Consider the following 20,231-nt stretch of genomic DNA (forward strand, 5'->3'; position numbering starts at 1 on the left):
CCATGAACCTCCTAAGTATCCTGCTAATCCCAAGAAGCTACGTACCTCCATAGGGGTTGTGGGTCTTGGCCAAACCTTTACGGCCTCAATCTTTTTTGTATCCACTCGAATACCGTCAGTTCCAATAATATGTCCAAGAAAAGTCACTGACGTTAACCAATATTCGCATTTAGAGAACTTAGCGTATAATTTCTGATGTCGAAGTACCCCTAGTACCACTCGCAAGTGATCCGCATGTTCCATCTCTGATCGTGAATAGACCAGAATATTGTCAATAAATACGATCACGAACAAATCTAGAAATGGTTTGAACACTTGGTTCATTAAATCCATAAATACTGCTGGAGCGTTTGTCAGCCCAAAAGACATCACCTTGAACTCATAATGCCCATACCGGGTCTTGAATGCGGTCTTTGGTATATCTGCCTCCCTTACCCGCACTTGATGATAGCCTGACTGCAGGTCTATCTTCGAAAAGCATTGGGCACCCTGCAACTGGTCAAATAGATCATCAATCCTAGGGAGGGGATATCGGTTCTTAATTGGTACCTTATTCAGCTGCTTGTAGTCAATACACATTCACAGTGATCCATCTTTCTTTTTCACAAACAACACTGGTGCTCCCCATGGTAATGTTCTGGGCCTAATAAACCCTTTTTCCAATAGGTCATTCAACTGCTCATTTAGCTCTTTTAACTCCGCGAGTGCCATTCTATATGGGGAAATAGAGATAGGCTGAGTATCTGGTGGCATATCCACAGTGAACTCCATCTCCTATTCTGGAGGGAGGCCTGGAAGTTCATCTAGAAACACATCTGGATATTCATTAACCACGGGTACCGAATGAAGAGTTGGCACCTCTGCTTCCAGATCATGCACGCAGACTAAATGATAAATATACCCCTTGTTGATCATCTTCCTTGCCCTAAGGTATGAAATAAACCTACCCTTCAGTGACGCTGTGTTTCCTAACCACTCGACAATTGGTTCGTCTGAAAACTGAAATCGAACCAGTTTATTTTTACAGTCTATGTTGGCGTGATAAGAAGCTAGCCAATCTATACCCATGATAACATCAAATTCCACCATATCTAACTCTATCAAATCAGCCAAGGTACGATAACTATACATATTTACCGGGCAGTGTCTATATACCTGCTTTACCACAATAGAGTCCCCTACTGGTGTAGCAAACTCAAATGATTCTATTAACTCAGGCTTAATTCCAATTCTACTAGCAACATAAGGAGATATATATGATAAAGTAGAGCCTGGATCCATCAACGCATATACATCCTGAGAAAGGATTGATAATGTACCTGTGACCATATTCGGCGATGCTTCCTGGTCCTGTCTACTGGCTAAAGCATATATACGATTAGAAGGACCGCCAGAACTGGAAGCTCTACCACGGCCTCTACCTCGGCCTGCTGTTATCTGTATTCCCTGCCCCTTCGGGCGCATAGCCACAGAAGAAGATGAACCCGCAATTGACCCAGTTGGCTGAGCCATACCACTTGGAGTACTTTTAAATGGACACTCCCTCGCAATATGGCCTTGACGGCCACAAAAAAATAAGCACCCATAGTCCAATGACATTCTCCAAAATTAGGCTTGTTGCAATGGGGACACTGGGGTATTGAGGGTCTTGACTGCCGAGAACTCTGGTTTACCTATATACCTGAGGCTCTAGAGGTTTGATCGGCCCCTTATTATCTGGCGCTTTCAACTCGTCCACCTGGGAACTGTAGAGGTACACTCTGAGTTGGCAGGGAGGGGTATCTACCAAACTGCTGAAATCGCCCGCTATGAAATTCCCCCGGATAGCCAACTGACCTAGCCCTCTTAGGCTGACTCCTGTCGAATCCTTTGTCAGGATGGCGCCTTCTATGTCGTTCTTCTACCCCCTAGGCGTATGCTTGTACCCGAGCAATATCCATGCCTGGCTGAGAAGCCATGGCTATACAACTATCAACCAAATAAAGATCCAAGCCCATAATGTATCGATGCACCCTGTCTGCCATATCAGCTACAACCGTGTGGGCATATCTTACCAATGAGTCAAACTCGAAGCTATAGTCACGAACACTCCTATCATTCTGCTTCAACTGCAAGAATCTAATCACCCTGGATCATCTCATTTTTAGAGGCAGGAAGTGGCTAAGAAAAGCTTCTACAAACTTATTCCATTCAGCTGGAGGAGCACCTTCGCCCCTTGATAACTCCCAAAACTCGTGCCAGTTAGCGGCTACATCACTTAGCCGATAGGAGGCCAATTCAACCGACTCAGTCTCTGAAGCCCTAATGATCTGCAGTGTATGCTGCATTTGTTGAATGAATTTATGTAGATCCTCAGCAGTTCTCGATCTATGAAATTCTGGAGGGTTACAAGCTAGGAAATCATAGACCCTCAAGCCGTCTTATCTATTAGCATCATCTAGGCCACACCTTTGGGCCTGTCCTGCCATCAGTCTAGTCAACAGCTGCACGACATCTCGCATAGCTCTATCCTCCGCCCCTTGCTGCGGGCTAGAAGGTTCCTATGCTGGAGGTTCAGGATCGGCAGTTGCTTCTTCCCTAAGCTCCTCTGGAGGTGGCGGCGTAGTAGAACTCGCCAACTGGAGTACAATCCTCGGCATAGACTGGCACGGGCCCTAGTAATTCTCGGGGTCTGACTAGTTTCCCCCATTGCTGACTTGCCCTTCTGGGCCGTGGTCTCTTTCCTTGGAGGCATTACTGTAAACATATAGATCGGTTAGTGAGGGGTCATTCTAAAAATATAGCTCTATCGCACGATCTAAGATAAGAAAGAAGGCTATATCCTAAATGTCCTGCAACCTCCTGTCTATAGGTGTGGTGCACAACACACTGATAAACAAGCCTCTACTAGATATGGTCTGTGGATACTTCGAGAAAGAACTGCTCTGATACCACTTTTGTCACGACCCAACACCGTAGGCCATGACGGGTGCCAGAACTGGACACCCCTGTCTACCTTGGCCAACTATACATAGTCTTTCCCCTAGTTATACTCAAAATACATCAACAGATAAGAAAACTTATAAGCCGACAAGGCTATTGTAACACATGGGGTCGTCCCATGATACATATATATGCGAGCCAACAAGGCCGCCATGACTCCGGGAATGCCCCGGATTATAAGTCATATTAGTACAGTCGTACATATCCGTACATACAGCTCATATACTACTTAGGCACAGCTCATATACAGCCCATGCACAACTCATATACAGCTCATATACAACTTAGATATAGTCCATATACAACGTATATACACCTTATATACACATATGCTCTACACACATACAACCCACATCTGTATCCATAGACCTCTAAGAGTCAAAAGAATAGTAATATAAGGTGGGACAAGGCCCCCGCCGTACCCGTGAACAAAACTTATATACATGCATCAAGTTTTAGTACCCAAAATCAGGCTCCAGCACAATGGAGCATTCTTAGACCGCTGAGTGGGACTCCTACGCTGGCGGATCCTCAACCTGTGTAGCTGCACCTGCGGGCATGAAACGCAACCCCCTGAGAAAAGGGGGGTCAGTACAACATATGAACTGAGTATGTAAAACGTAACATAATATGACTGGAGGTATATCCGAAATAGAGAAGTAGGGGAACAAATTATCAAACCAGAAACCTGTACTTGTACTCTGTGAATCACAAAAGCATGCATGCTCAAATTATATAATTTAGCCGGCCCTTTTAGGGATCCGGCGAATCACATCTATAGGACCATTAAAGGCCCGGTGCTATCACCACCTTATTGCAACACATCATCATCATACATATATACATACGTACCCGACCCTCTAGTGAGGGCTCGGTGAACAATGCAGTGAGTTGTACATGATAATGGACCCATCTCGAGGCTCGGTGAAAGAAGTATTACAGTATACACGAGTAGAGTAATGAGTAACTATATGCAATTCAAATCATTATCAGAGACTCGACAGAATAAGAAAGTTAAGCTTTTATTTGAGGACCCGAGTAATAAAGTAGCCATCTCGAGCGTCCTCTAAATGCCATTATGAGCTATCTCAAAAGTAATCTTGGGGACCCTAGACATGTATTAACGTAGGGCCAAATCATTTATGGAATCAAATACATAGTCTTGTGTAGTCTTTATGACTCGGAGCTTGTACATTTGGTACCTCTTTAACGTATAGAAGTTTCCAGGAAAATAGTTCAACTACTATCAGAGTTCGGTATTCAAAAGTAAATAGGAGATGCTAAGGATGGAGTTACCTCGGAGCTCAGATCATATTCAACTTACAACTAAGACAAGGACATGCCCAAAAAAAGAAAGAGAATAAGCTCTATATAGTAAGTACTTTCCCTCAGGTGATCTGCATATACATATTTCGTACCCGGCCCATCATGGGGCTTAGTGAACCACTATGGCATCGTAATCTCATTTTCGTATCAAATACATCTCAGTGGAAAGGAGAGATAGCTTCTCACACACTACATTCTAACACATAGAAGCCCTACTAGGCAATACTTAATCTTTACAAGAACTCTAATACTAAACAGTGCATAGGGGTTATGAGGCGTACTTGGAGTAATGAAGAACTCTGAGTCATAGGACACGTCCTTAACACCCCGTTGGTTTGGATTAATTTAAGTGTGTGATACCCCGTAGTAGAGAAGGTTGGAAGTGAAATTATAAGAATTCGGAAGGAATTGGAGGCCAAGTAACGAGTCGTAGGACTCGATTTACCTACGTAAGTTATTAATGTAAAAGTTTCATATATTTGAGCTACTAGAGGACATGCCAAGCCTGCGTAGTACGAATTACATAGGCTCTTAAAATAAAGTGAGATGACGAACCTACGAGAGGGAGCAAAAACTAGTTTCCAAACTTACAAAAGTGAAGCAAGCAGGTGACAAGCAAGCACCTCAAGCAAGCAGGTGACAAGCAAGCAAGTGACTCATCTGCCTGCTTGGGGGTGTGTGTCACGACCCAACCATGTAGGCCATGACTGGGGTCCGACTTGGACCCCCTTATATGTATCTATCAGCTACCCTTAAGTTGAACCGTGTGTGATATGATACTATATACAAACCATAATGGGTCAAAAACTTTTTTTCAGGAACTTGTAGCCTCATTCACCTATATCATAACATGAAGGGGGTATGCGAGCCGATGAGGCTGCCATACCATGAAAACATTTACAATACGTCGTATGAGCACAATTGAAACAAACTTACAAATAACCTACATACACATGTCTATAGACCTCTAAGAGTAATAACTGTATCATATGGCGGGACAGGGCCCTCATCGTACACCTGAATAAATAAACATATGTATCAATGACCAGCATCAACAATAAGGCTCCGAAACAGCGGAGCATGTCAAACATAGCTAAGTGGAAACCCTAAGCTAGCGGATCTCCAACATGAACATCTGTACCTACGGGCATGAAACGTAGCCCCCCGAGAAAAAGGGGGTCAGTACGATATATGTACTGTGTATGTAAAGCATAACACATCATAACTGAGGCAATAACTAAAATAGAATGCAGGGGACAAGTATAACAACTTAACGAATTACTGTACCTACACCTTAGGACACATAAATCATACACATCGTCATATGTTGTGCCCGGCCCTCTAGTGATCTTGGTGTCATAAGCATTTTATCATATTCACATGTCATCGTATCATTATGTATTTTATTTCATTATATCATCGTATACGGTATTATATCATCGTATACGGTATCATATCATCGTATACAATATCATATCATTTTATATGGTATAATCTTATCATGTATGTCATCGTATTACATCTGGTTCACTACGGGGCTTGAGGTCGCAAATATATCACTCTAATCTCATATGCATGCCTACATAAAGTATACGACCCCTTTAGTGAGGGAATCGGTGAATGGAGTGGTGTATGTCTATAGCATACCATCATAATATACATACCGTACCCGGCCCTCTAAGAAGGGACTCAGTGTTCCTTCCTTATTTTGCCACATATACTATCATATTATAGTTGGCCTGGGACTCGGTGAATAATCGTATCGTCATGACATATAACATATATCACACCTCACGTACGACATCGTCTCCTCATGTGTGGAACTATACACATACGGCCTGGGACGTGGTGAAAGAAGTAGTAAAGCTGCGCCCGACATAATATTCGGCCCATCGTGGGACGCGAAGAAAGAAGGGTTACAGCATGCACGCGTAGAGTAATGAGAAAATATATGCAACTAAGTCACCCTCTGAGACTCAATGAAACACTCAAGTGAACCGTAACCAGAAGAACAAGAAGGTACTCATCTGAAGTGCCCTTTAGATGTCATTAGGGGTTACATCAATTGGGGTATCAGGAATCACAGACACGCATTAAGACAATGCTACATAGCTTATGCAATCAAAAATATAGTTTATGCAATCAGAGACATGGTTATGCAATCAGAGACATAGTTATGCAATCAGAGACATAGTTATGCAATTAGAGACACAGTTATGTAATCAGAGACATTGATCGTTTCAGAGCCTTCAAGAAAAGGAGCTTGTATCTTCACTTACTATTCACTATATAGCAGGCTCAAGAATAATAGTTTGACTACTTTCAGGCTTTTAATGGTCAGAAGTGACTACAAGTCACGAATTATACTCAGAGCTCATAATTGAATTTTTCTCCAAATCTATATCATATATCATTTCACTTAAAATTAAGCCATTCCAAACGAAAGAAGAGATAGGCTTTACATGTACTAGTTTTCATCACATAGAGGACTTAAAGGTAATGATTCAGTTATTGCAGGAGTTCTAATATTAAGAAGTAAACGAGAGTCTCGACTCATACTCAGGGCTTTACGAATGGATTGAATCCCAAATGTCATAAACATATCATTTATAGCTTACATCAAAGACATGTCAAAAGAAAAGAAGAATAGCTCTACATACTTATTCCAAAAATGCGCCAAAAAAAGCTTCACATACCTTGTCTGAATTATTCCTTATCCTGCTTGCCTCGCCGTCCTTTGAACCTATTCATCATGAAAGTAATATAAATATCAAACCCTCTTAAATTTCCATCATCTTAGGTTACACCTTACTATTAATGGAATCTATTTCCTTAGTTGTTTCCCCGACTAGTTCTGTTATTTGTTAAGGTGTTAACGAAAATTGGGCAGCACCTCCCCTATAATGTTCCCTATCCAAATTTCCAATTAGGTCCCTAAGACCTACAGAAAACCAACAACAACAACCTGCAGCAATTCACACCAACAATATACAACATAAACTCCGAATGACTTATTCAAAAATACGGTAGCACAATAGGGCGTCTAGCCTTTATTTTGTAACGCCTTTAATAATACGCCACAAGGGGTCATGTGGATTCAAACAGAAGCAACCTAACCCAAATTAGAACATATTTAGGCCCTGAAACAACACATCACACCCCTGCAGCAGAAACTCACAAGAACAACGCCTCATTTCGACGACAATTCACTTCTAGCGACTCCAATTTAGTTTATTCCGAATACCGAACTTTTCAAACCTTTTACCCAACTTCCATCAGACCATAAGGTGTGTAATACACCATAATGTAACATCATAAACTTCAACTTATATGGGAAGAACTTACCTTTCCCGAAATTGGCCAAAACTAGCTAAAGCTTGCTTCGAAAATCTTTTGTCGTGCTGAAATGGAGCGGACTGTTTTTGACACTTCTTCGCTGCCCGAAATTATGATTTTAAGATATTAAACATATTTATATAAATATGGGATACCATAAATAATTAATTCACAGAATGAAAATCGGAGACTCACCTCCAAAGGCCAAAGCCGTAGCTCCCTCCTCTTGTTCCTAGAATTGTTCCTTTAAATTTTCTCTTGTTTGTTCCAAGCGTAAAGCTGAATTTCTGGTTCTGTAGACATTGTAAGATACCTATGTACATCTCCATGTGTTCGAGGAACACCGTAGATAATTAATTCACGGGGAAAAATTGGAGGACTTACCCTTTTTCTTCCTTAGTTGCCGTAGGTCTCCTTATCCTCTCTAAGAGTTTCTCTAAGCTCTTCGCTGATTCTTTTGGATAATGAACAATTTAATAGTCATAATACATACATGTATATACTAGCTTAGGAGGTGACACATGTCATCCCCATAGGGTGACACGTGTCCAGCACCTATTGGGCCACGGATCCATGCTTTCAAGGAGGGGCTGCCACGTTGCAGTGGGACCCACCTCCCCCAAGCAGATGGGTCACCTGCTTGCTTTGGTTCTGCCACGTGTCACCCTCCCATTGGCTGCCCCGCGTAATTTTTTTCTTCTTCCTCGTGGGTTCGTAATCTCGTCTCACTTTAAGAGCCTATGTAATCCGCACTACGTAAGCTTGATATATCCTTAAGCAACTTAAGTGTATAAGACTCTTAACTTAGTGGCTTACGTAGGTAAATCGAGTCCTACGACTCATTACTTGGCCTCCAATTCCTTTCGGATTCTTATGACTCCATTTCCAACCTTTCTTCTCTCGAGGTATCACAATCTTCTTTCCTTAGAGTTGTTTGATAGTGTCGTAGCTTATCCGGCTCACATGATAGTGTCTAAGGAACATAAGAAGACATTCCGAGCTCGAGAGCGCGGGGTGTAACATCCTTCCCCCCCTTTAGAACATTCGTCCCCGAATGTTGAATAAAACTTCCTTTAAGACTTTATACAAATTGTAGGGAGATTCCTTTCTACTGGAATGACATACATTCTCATCCAAGTAATTAATATACGAGTTCCAGGACTAGGGGTTATCTGTAGACATCAGGAACAGGTGCGGACACCTGTGTTTCATGTCCTCTTCAACCTCCCAGTGTATGTCTTTACGATTCTTATTCCGCCATAGTACCTTGACGGAAGCTATGTCCGTAGTTCGCAACTCATTTAATCTGCTGATCCCGGATGGAAATGGGTTGCCCCTCGTAGGATAACTCCTTGTTACGTGGACCTTCTCCACGGGAATTTTTCTGGGAGCGTCGTTCACATTCTTGTGGAGCATTGATCTGTGAAAACTGAATGTATTGTTTAAAATCGGATGGTAGGTCCCACTCATAGGCTGCTTTATCTATTCTACAAATGCCTTGAGAAGGACCAATATATCCCCTTTCTTGTCGACTCTAAGCTTCTAATCGATAGCTTATCCCGGATTAAGCTTTACTTCATCAATAATTTACTGGATCCCCTCTGGGCCTATCCATTAATCGAAGGGCAAAATGTCGTACTAAGACTCACCTGTGTTCCCAATCCTTACCGGAATGATCTCCAGCGATTAGCCGTATGTTGAACTTCATCGTCCGAGATAATAGATGTGGGAACCCCGTGAAATCTTATTGTTTCCTTCCTATGTCATCTCGTATAACCCTTAGCTGAATATACCTTCCTAATTGGAAGAATATGGGTTAATTTTGTCAGCTTGGACTATAACCTACATTAATCGCCTTCCATTCTCGAGTTGGGATTCCCATCCCCCGTAATAGGCTATTAAGACTCTAATGCTCCTCTTATTTTAAGCCATTACACAACTCCTCTTAATTCAACTTGTAACACCTTAGGTATGCTATCTTGCTCTTTTACTCAGATCTTCCTTCTAGTTTTATTACCACACATTATACTGTAATTCTTACACAAATGTGTGTAGGTACGCAGAGCCATTCAGAAAACGCTTTAGTGTCGCTATACTAGCGGCTTACCTCCTTCAGTCGAGGTTAGGGCTCTGCTATGGCTTTTGTCCTTAATACCGATTATATCTTAATAGTTCTGCCTCAAACCATTTTACACTTTTCTTTAATAGATTCTAAATATGGCAATCACATTGCTATTACTGACTTCATTTTATCGAGTAATCATTTGACCTTGCTCTTAGTATGCCAATGTTCGTAAGCTGCACAACTATTCTTGTGCCATTTTCACGAAGTGCGTTGTATTTGAGTCATAATCTTTTCTTCTCTTGGCTTACTCTGTTCTATATGTGTCATTGTAGTAACACGCCTTTATAATCTCTTTTTTTCATACTTGTCTCGTTCCCTTTTTCACTTCCCAGGGGGTCACCCATCCCAGTGCTACTCTTACCCAAGCACGCTTAACTTCGGAGTTTTGACGGAATCCGGTGCATTAGTGCGGGTATGATCGCGTCCATTCCTTATGGGGTCTCGTTTGAAGTTTAAGCGTTCCTATTTACATATGATAGCATCAGTTGATTTTCTCTTGCGCTTGTACTTCTGTTGTCCACTTCCCCCCTTTTAGGGTGTACATATGTCAGCCTCAATTTATTTTCAGCTATTCACACTCGAAGGATTCCACTCCAACATATTTAATGTGTTGTACCATATCTACATGTTATGTTAAATCTTCCATACGTTAGGTTGCCTTTATAGGAAACCCTAGCATAACCGTAGGGTGCATTAGTATTCACAATGTATCATATAAAATCTCATCTAACGATTGATACTCGAGTATTATCCGTAATGTAGCAGTGCATTCAAAGCCACATTCCATTCATCCCAATCAGTAATTAGCGAGGGCTCATAATTGGTGCCAATTCCCCACTCAAGTGTACTTATACTTTAATGACTCGTGTTTCAAGCTTCATCATTATACTAACTTTATTCTCGTGAATATAGCTTATTCCTCTAATAACCTCGTAATGCAGCAGTTGTTCTGCAAATTGACATACCCTCTCCTTGCAGGATCTCACTAATCATCAAGGTGGAGTCACGTATATTAACCTCGTTATGCCTTCTGAGCTTTCATCTTTGTCATGTGCTTCAGGCTCTCTTCTAATCCTGCTTAAAACCATATTAACTTCGTTGTAGTATGGGCCTTATCTTATTACTTTTTCATCATACTATACTTTCAATTCGTAGCTGTCTTCTTAACATTTCATATCCGTCACAATTCTTTATCCCTCGTACTCTTGTCTTAGTCATACTGTTACTTCCTTCAACCATAACTTGTCATAGTTTATCCCTATGTATCAATTCAGGCGATGCCTTACTATATTATTTTATCCCGATCTATCAGTCCTGTCTGAGTCTTCTTCTTTGGCTTGTAGGTCCTTTCTAACTTCATTCTACTATTCCAGTATCGACCTCCTAGTTTCTATTGCCATTAATTCAGCAATTAACTTATTTCTCGAGGTCAGCCATACTCGTTTAGTCAAATCTCATCATTGTTGCGAGAACAACCTTTCAAGACATACTACAACCCTGCATCTGATTCTCTTTTTATTTCAAAGAAAATTTGGGCAGAGTTTCCTCTATATTTCTTACTATCTCAACACCTGCACATAGAAAATATCAACAATGCCTAATAGGGCACACATATATATATTCATATCGTATCATATCGCAGCCACCCAGGGCACACATATATATTCATATCATTTCAGATCGCAGCAACACAGGGCACCTACAATTAGCAGTATGAAAATGGACTTAGCTCGTATGTCCCCTTGAACTGTGCTTGTTGCATTTTCCTGTATAATTTTCCTTTCATTTTCCAACTTTATATATCAATTGTATTGCAACACCTTACCTGACATAGGCCCTTCATGCCTTTTCTTACCTGCGTTCTTCATAACATCCAACATTGTCAGTTACTTTCTTCTATATGAGGAATTTCATTTCTTATAGCTCGGCTCTATTGCACGATCTTAGATATGAAAGAAAGTAACATCCTACATGTCCTGTAGCCTCCTGTCTATAGATGTGGTGCACAACACACCGATAAACCAGACTCTACTAGACACGGTCTATAGACAACCCAAGGACGAACTGCTCTGATACCACTTCTATCACGACCCAACCCCGTAGGCCACGACTGGGGTCCGACTTGGACCCCCTTATGTGTATCTATTAGCTACCCTTAAGTTCAACCGTGTCTGATGTGATACTATATACAAACCCCAATGGGTAAAAAACTTTTTTTTTAGGAACCTATAGCCTCATTCACCTGTATCATAACAGGAAGGGGGCACGCGAGCCGACGAGGCAACCATACCATGAAAACATTTGCAATACGTCGTATGAGCACAATTGAAACAATCTTACAAATAACCCACATACACATGTCTACAGATCTCTAAGAGTAATAACTGTATCATATGGCGGGACAGGACCTGCGTCGTACCCCTAAATAAATAAACATATGCATCAATGACCAGCATCAACAATACGGCTCCGGAATAGCAGAGCACGTCCAACATAGCTGAGTGGAAACCCTAAGCTAGCGGATCTCCAACATGAACATCTGTACCTGCCGGCATGAAATGCAGCCCCCCGAGAAAAAAAGGGTCAGTACAATATATGTACTGAGTATGTAAAGCATAACACATCGTAACTGAGGCCATAACTGAAATAGGGATGCAGGGGACAAGTATAACAACTTAACGAATTATTGTACCTGCACCTTAGGACACGTAAATCATACACATCGTCATATGTTGTGCCCGGCCCTCTAGTGAACTCGGAGTCATAAGCATTTTCTCATATTCACATGTCATCGTATCATTATGTATTTTATTTCATCATGTCATCGTATATGATACCATATCATCGTATACGGTATCATATTATCATATACGGTATCATATCATCATATACGGTATAATCTTATCATGTATGTCATTGTATTACATCCGGTTCACTACGGGGCTCGGGGTCGCAAATATATCACTCTAATCTTATATGCATGCCTACATAAAGTATACGGCCCCTTTAGTGAGGGACTCGGTGAATGGAGTGGTGTACGTCTATAGCGTAACATCATAATATACATACTGTACCCGGCCCTCCAAGGAGGGACTCGGTGTTCCTTCCTTATTTCGCGACATATGCTATCATATTACAGCCGGCCCGGGACTCGGTGAATAATCGTATCGTCATGACATATAACATATATCACACCTCATGTATGACATCGTCTCCTCGTGCGTGGAACTATACACATCCGGCCTGGGACGCAGTGAAAGAAGTAGTAAAGCTGCGCCCGACATAATATCAAGCCCATCGTGGGACTAGAAGAAAGAAGGGTTACAACATGCACGAGTAGAGTAATGAGAAACTATATGCAACTAAGTCACCCTCTGAGACTCAATGAAACACTCAAGTGAACCATCACCTGAAGACCAGGAAGGTACTCATCCGAAGTGCCCTTTAGATATCATTAGGGGTTACATCAATTGGGGCATCAGGAATCACATACATGCATTAAGACAATGCTACATAGCTTATGCAATCAGAAACATGGTTTATGCAATCAGAGACATGGTTATGCAATCAGAGACATAGTTATGTAATCAGAGACACAGTTATGCAATTAGAGACATTGATCGTTTCATAGCCTTCAAGAAAAGGAGCTTGTATCTCCACTTACTATTCACTAAATAGCAGGCTCAAGAATAATAGTTTTACTACTTTCAGGCTTTTAATGGTCAGAGTGACTACAAGTCACAAATTATATTCAGAGCTCATAATTGGAATTTTCTCCAAATCTATATCATATATCATTTCACTTAAGATTAAGACATTCCAAAGGAAAGAAGAGATAGGCTTTACATGTACTAGTTTTCATCACATAGAGGACTTAAAGGTAATGATTCAGTTATTGCAGGAGTTCTAATATTAAGAAGTAAACGAGAGTCTCGACTCATACTCAGGGCTTTACGAATGGATTGAATCCCAAATGTCATAAACATATCATTTATAGCTTACATCAAAGACATGTCAAAAGAAAAGAAGAATAGCTCTACATACTTATTCCAAAAATGCGCCAAAAAAAGCTTCACATACCTTGTCTGAATTATTCCTTATCCTGCTTGCCTCGCCGTCCTTTGAACCTATTCATCATGAAAGTAATATAAATATCAAACCCTCTTAAATTTCCATCATCTTAGGTTACACCTTACTATTAATGGAATCTATTTCCTTAGTTGTTTCCCCGACTAGTTCTGTTATTTGTTAAGGTGTTAACGAAAATTGGGCAGCACCTCCCCTATAATGTTCCCTATCCAAATTTCCAATTAGGTCCCTAAGACCTACAGAAAACCAACAACAACAACCTGCAGCAATTCACACCAACAATATACAACATAAACTCCGAATGACTTATTCAAAAATACGGTAGCACAATAGGGCGTCTAGCCTTTATTTTGTAACGCCTTTAATAATACGCCACAAGGGGTCATGTGGATTCAAACAGAAGCAACCTAACCCAAATTAGAACATATTTAGGCCCTGAAACAACACATCACACCCCTGCAGCAGAAACTCACAAGAACAACGCCTCATTTCGACGACAATTCACTTCTAGCGACTCCAATTTAGTTTATTCCGAATGCCGAACTTTTCAAACCTTTTCCCCAACTTCCATCAGCCCCTAAGGTGTGTAATACACCCTAATGAAACATCATAAAATTCAAATTATATGGAAAGAACTTACCTTTCCCGAAATTGGCCAAAACTAGCTAAAACTTGCTTCGAAAATCTTTCGTCGTGCTGAAACGGAGCGGACTGTTTTTGACACTTCTTCGCTGCCCGAAATTATGATTTTAAGATATTACAAATATTTATATAAACATGGGATACCATAAATAATTAATTCACGGAACAAAAGTCGGAGACTCACCTTCAAAGGCCAAACCCGTAGCTCCCTCCTCTTGTTCCTAGAATTGTTCCTTTAAATTTTCTCTTGTTTGTTCCAAGCGTAAAGGTGAATTTATGGTTCTGTTGACATCGTGAGATACATATGTACATCTACATGTGGTCGAGGAACACCGTAGATAATTAATTCACTGCGAAAAATTGGAAGACTTACCTTTTTTCTTCCTTAGTTGCCGTAGTTCTCCTTCTCCTCTCTAAGAGTTTCTCTAGGCTCTTGGCTGATTCTTTTGGATAATGAACAAGTTAATAGTCATAATACATACATGTATATGCTGTCTTAGGAGGTGACATGTGTCATCCCCATAGGGTGACACGTGTCCAGACCCTATTGGGCCACGAATCCATGCTTTCAAGGAGGGGATGCCACATTGCAGTGGGGCCCACCTCCCCAAGAAGGTGGGTCACCTTCTTGACCCCAAGCAGGTGGGTCACCTGCTTGCTTAGGTGCTGCCACGTGTCACCCTCCCATTGGCTGCCCCGCGTAATTTTTTTCTTCTTCCTCATGGGTTCGTAATCTCGTCTCACTTTAAGAGCCTATGTAATCCGTACTACGTAAGATTGATATATCCTTAAGCAACTGAAGTGTATAAGACTCTTAACTTAGTGGCTTACGTAGGTAAATCGAGTCCTACGACTCATTACTTGGCCTCCAATTCCTTTCGGATTCTTATGACTCCATTTCCAACCTTTTTTCTCACGAGGTATCACAATCTTCTTTCCTTAGAGTTGTTTGATAGTTTCGTAGCTTGTCCGGATCGCATGATAGTGTCTAAGGAACTTAAGAAGACGTTTCGAGCTCGAGAGTGCGGGGTGTAATAGGGTTGACCCTGCTTCCACGTGGCGACGTTTGATAGGCCGCATGAACCTAGGTGGCGCCCTAGGGGGCTTCCACGTGGCACCTTCTAAAAATGGTGGATATATATGTTAATGACTCTTAAGTCATTATGTATCCAAAAAATCAGCCAAAACATAGAGAGGAAATGTGAGAGAAAGAGATTACCTACGGCAGCTTTGGTTTGGAAGAATTAAGGGTGAGTTCTTCATTATTCTTCCATGAATTAATTATCTACAGTATTCCTCAAGTACGTGGAGATGTATATATGTATATTATGATGACTAAGAAGTCATTTCTTCAGCTGTACACTTGGAAAAGTTGGACAGAAATGTGAGAGGAAGAAGAGAGGAGGGTTACGGCCTAAGGGCTGCCAAGGTACGCCTTCGAGCTTCGCTCTGTAAATAAATTATATAAGGTATACTATGATTAATTTAGGGTGATAATAACATAAATTTACTTCTTGGGGCAGCAAGGAAGTCATACAAACAGCCCGCTCAATTTCAGCACGGTTGAAGAAGTTCCGAGTTGCGATTTGACAATTTTGGCCAATTTCGGGTAAGGTAAGGTTTCTCCTTTTAATTTGGACTTTATAGTGTTGTTATTGAGTGTGTTACACGTCCTATAGGTGGCTGAAAATGTGAAAATGTCATAGAAACACTTGACGCTCGGAATAAACTAAATTGGAGTCGCTATAGTTGAATTATCGTCGAAATAAAGTATTGTTCTTGTGAGGTGCTGATGAAGGGGTGTGGTTTGTTGTTTCAGGGTATAAATATGTTCTAAATGAGGTGGGGGAGCTTCTGGTTTCAGCCACACGACCCCCCACTTCGTACGGTTAAAGGTTTTGCAAAATGGAAACTAGAAACCCTATTTTGATATCGTATTTTTGAGAGAGTCGTTTGGAGTTTATGTTGTATATTGTTGATATGAATTGCATAAACATATATTGAAGGTTGTTGTTGTTGGTTGGATGTAGTGTTTAGGGATATAATTGGAAATTTGGATAGGGCACATTATAGGGGAAGTGCTGCCCAATTTTCGTTAATGCCATAACTAATTAAAGAATTAGTCGAGGAAACGAACACGGAAATAGGTTCCATGAATACTAAGGTACAACCTAAGATGCTGTAAAGCTAAGGGTAGTTGATATTCTTATTACTTTCATGATTGAATAGGTTCAGAGGACGATGAAATGAACGGGATAAAGAGCAACTCACAAGAGGTATGTAAAGCTTTCTCTTGGCATGTTTTGGTATAAGTTTGTACAACTATCTTTCTTTCCTTTTGGCAAGTTTTAGCCTTAGGTGAATTGTGTGTGGAATGTGGGGATAATTCCATTCCCAAAACTCCAAGTAGGCCTCATAACCCCTATCCACTGCTTAGAATTTGTTACACCCCGCTCTCTTGAGCTCGGAATGTCTTCTTAAGTTCCTTAGACACTATCATGTGAGACAGATAAGCTATGACACTATCAAACAACTCTAAGGAAAGAAGATTGTCATACCTCGTGAGAAGGAAGGTTGGAAATGGAGTCATAAGAATTCGAAAGGAATTGGAGGCCAAGTAATGAGTCGTAAGACTCGATTTACCTACGTAAGCCACTAAGTTAAGAGTCTTATACACTTAAGTTTCTTAAGGATATATCAAGCTTACGTAGTGCGGATTACATCGGCTCTTAAGACAAGACGAGATTACGAACCCACGGGGGAGAGGAGAAGGCGACACGTGGCAGCAAAAGAAGGTGCCACGTGGAAGACTAGGGAAGTGCCACATAGAAGTAGGTGACCCACCTGCTTAGGGTCAAGTAGGTGACCCACATACTTGGGGGTGGGCCACACCAAGGACACGTGGCAGCCTTGGAGGCTAAGGGTGGATTCGTGGCCCAATAAGGGCTTGACTCGTGTCACCTTAGGGGCTGACACGTGTCACTTCCTAAGGAACCATATATATATGTGTTAATGACTCTTAAGTCATTTGGAGTCCAAAAACATCAGCTAAGCATAGAAAGAAAATGTGAGAGGAAGAGAGTACTACGGCAGCCATGGTTCAAGAAGAATTAAGGTAAGTTCTTCACTTTTCTTCCGTGAATTAATTATCTACGGTGTTTCCTAAGCACGTGGAGGTGTATATATATATTTTACGATGTCTGCAAAATTAATTCTTCAACTTGGAACTTGAGAGGAAGTTGAAAGAACAAAGAGGGAAAACGTTAAAAACTAGTTAACAAACCCATTTTTGGAGGGGAAAGTTGTTAGTAATATTGGTATAACTTCTTGTGTATAGCTTCGTTTTGGGTGATTCAATATGTTTTAGAAAGTTATTTCATAGTTATATAACTTTCATTTAGACTTTAAAATCCAGTTTTGCTTTTAGCTTCTCGAAAAAGGGTGATGAAGTGTAGAGGAGGTATTGCCCAGATTTTGGTTTTGGAAATCTTACACGTATTCCTGTTGGTGTTTTGGGCATATCGTTTTCTACAAAATTTATGTAGGGGTGATTTTAAATTGTATGCAAACCTAAAACACATGTCTATAACTTTCATGAAGGATATAAAACCTGTTTCCCTCCATTACCCCTTCGAAATGAAATGACAAGGTAAAATAGTAGGCTGTCCAGAATTCACGTTTTGATAGTTTTGAGTGAGTTGTTGCTTCAGGGGTGTAATGTATTGTTGCAGGGCCTAAATGCATTCTAAAAGATATGTGGTTGCTTCTGGTTGCAGACACACGACCCCTCGTTGCATGTAATGCAAGGCGTTACAAAATAAAGGCTAGACGCCCTATTGTGATATCGTATTTTTGAATAAGTCGTTTGGAGTTTATGTTGTATATTATTGGTGTGAATTGCTGCAGGTTGTTGTTTTTGGTTGGCTATAGGTCTTAGGAACCTAATTGGAAATTTGGATAGGGCACATTATAGGGGGTGCCCAATTTTCGTCGACACCTTAGCGAATAACAGAACTAGTCGGGGAAACGACTAAGGAAATAGATTCCATTAATACTAAGGTGTAACCTAGGGTGATGGAAAGTAAAAGGGGTTGATATTCATATTACTTTCATGTTGAATAGGTTCAAAAGATGGCGAGGCAAACAGGATAAGGAATAATTCAGACAAGGTATGTGAAGCTTTCTTTTGGCATGTTTTTAGAATAAGTATGTAGAGCTATCCTTCTTTTCTTTTGGCATGTCTTAGATGTAAGTAATGAACAATATGTATATGATATGTGGGATTAAATCCATTCATAAAGCCCTGAATATAAGTTGAAACTCTTATTTACTTCTTGATGTTAGAACTCTTGCAATAGCTGAGTTGTTGCACTTAAGTCTTTTATGTGATGAAAAGTAGTACATGTGAAGCCTATCTCTTCTTTCCTTTGGAATGACTTAATTTTAAGTAAAATGATATATGATATGGGTTTAGAGGTAATTCCAGTTATAAGCTCTGAGTGTAACTCGTGACTTGTAGTCACTTCTGAACATTCAGAGTCTAAAGGTAATAAAATTACTATTCTCGAGCCTGCTATATAATGAATAGTAAGTGGAAGTACTAGCCCTTCTTTTTAAAGACTCTGAAATGATAAGTGCGTCTGATTCCATAAGTTGAGTCTTTAACTAGATAAATTATGTTTCTGATTGCATAGACTATATTTCTGATTGCATAAATTGTGTGGCATTATCTTGATGCATATCTGTGATCTCTGAAACCCCAACTAATGTAAGCCCTAATGACATCTAAAGGGGTACCTCGAATAATTACTCCCCTAGTCTTCAGGTGATGGTTCACTTGACTGTTTCATCGATTTTCAGATAATGACTTAGTTGCATATGGTTTCCCACTACTCTACTCATGCATACTGTAACCCATCCTTCACTGCGTCCCATGATGGGCTGGGAATAGTTATCGTGCACAGTTTTACTATTTTTTTCACTGCATCCCAGACCGGATTTGTACAGTTCCATGCATGAGGAGATGATTCCGTACGTGAGGTGTGATATATGTTATATTTTATAATGATACGATTATTCACCGAGTCAAGGTCCGGTTGTAATATGATAGTATATGTGGCGAAATAAGAAAGGAACACCGAGTCCCTCCTTATAGGGACGGGGTATGATATGTATATTATGATGGTACGCTATAGACGTACACCACTCCATTCACCGAGTCCCTCACTAAAGGGGCTAGATACTTTATGTAGGCATGCATATGAGATTAGAGTGATACACTTGTGACCCCAAGCCCCGTAGTGAAATGGATGTAACACGATGGTATACATGATAAGATTATACCGTATACGATGATATGGTACCGTATACGATGATATGATACCGTATACGATGATATGATGAAATAAAATACATGATGATACGATGACATGTGAATATGAGAAAATGCTTATGACACCGAGTTCACTAGAGGGCCGGGCATATCATATGATGATGTGTATGATTTACGTGTCCTAAGGTGCAGGTACAGTAATTCGTTAAGTTGTTATACTTGCCCCCTGCATCCCTATTTAAGTTATGACCTCAGTTACGATATCTTATGCTTTATATACTCAGTACATATATCGTACTGACCCCCCTTTTCTCGTGGGGCTGCGTTTCATGTCTGCAAGTACAGATGTTTATGTTGGAGATCCGCTAGCTTAGGGTTTCCACTCAGCTATGTTGGACG

The 20,231-nt window shown here is 40.7% G+C and overlaps 1 pseudogene; it reads right to left on the bottom strand.

The window, feature by feature from the left end:
• Positions 1-10,075: 10,075 nt before the first annotated feature.
• On the bottom strand, positions 10,076-10,195 carry LOC129875344 (5S ribosomal RNA; annotated as a pseudogene).
• Positions 10,196-20,231: the final 10,036 nt, after the last annotated feature.

Source organism: Solanum dulcamara, chromosome 11 (assembly GCF_947179165.1).
Source record: "Solanum dulcamara chromosome 11, daSolDulc1.2, whole genome shotgun sequence".
NCBI classification, from domain to species: domain Eukaryota; kingdom Viridiplantae; phylum Streptophyta; class Magnoliopsida; order Solanales; family Solanaceae; genus Solanum; species Solanum dulcamara.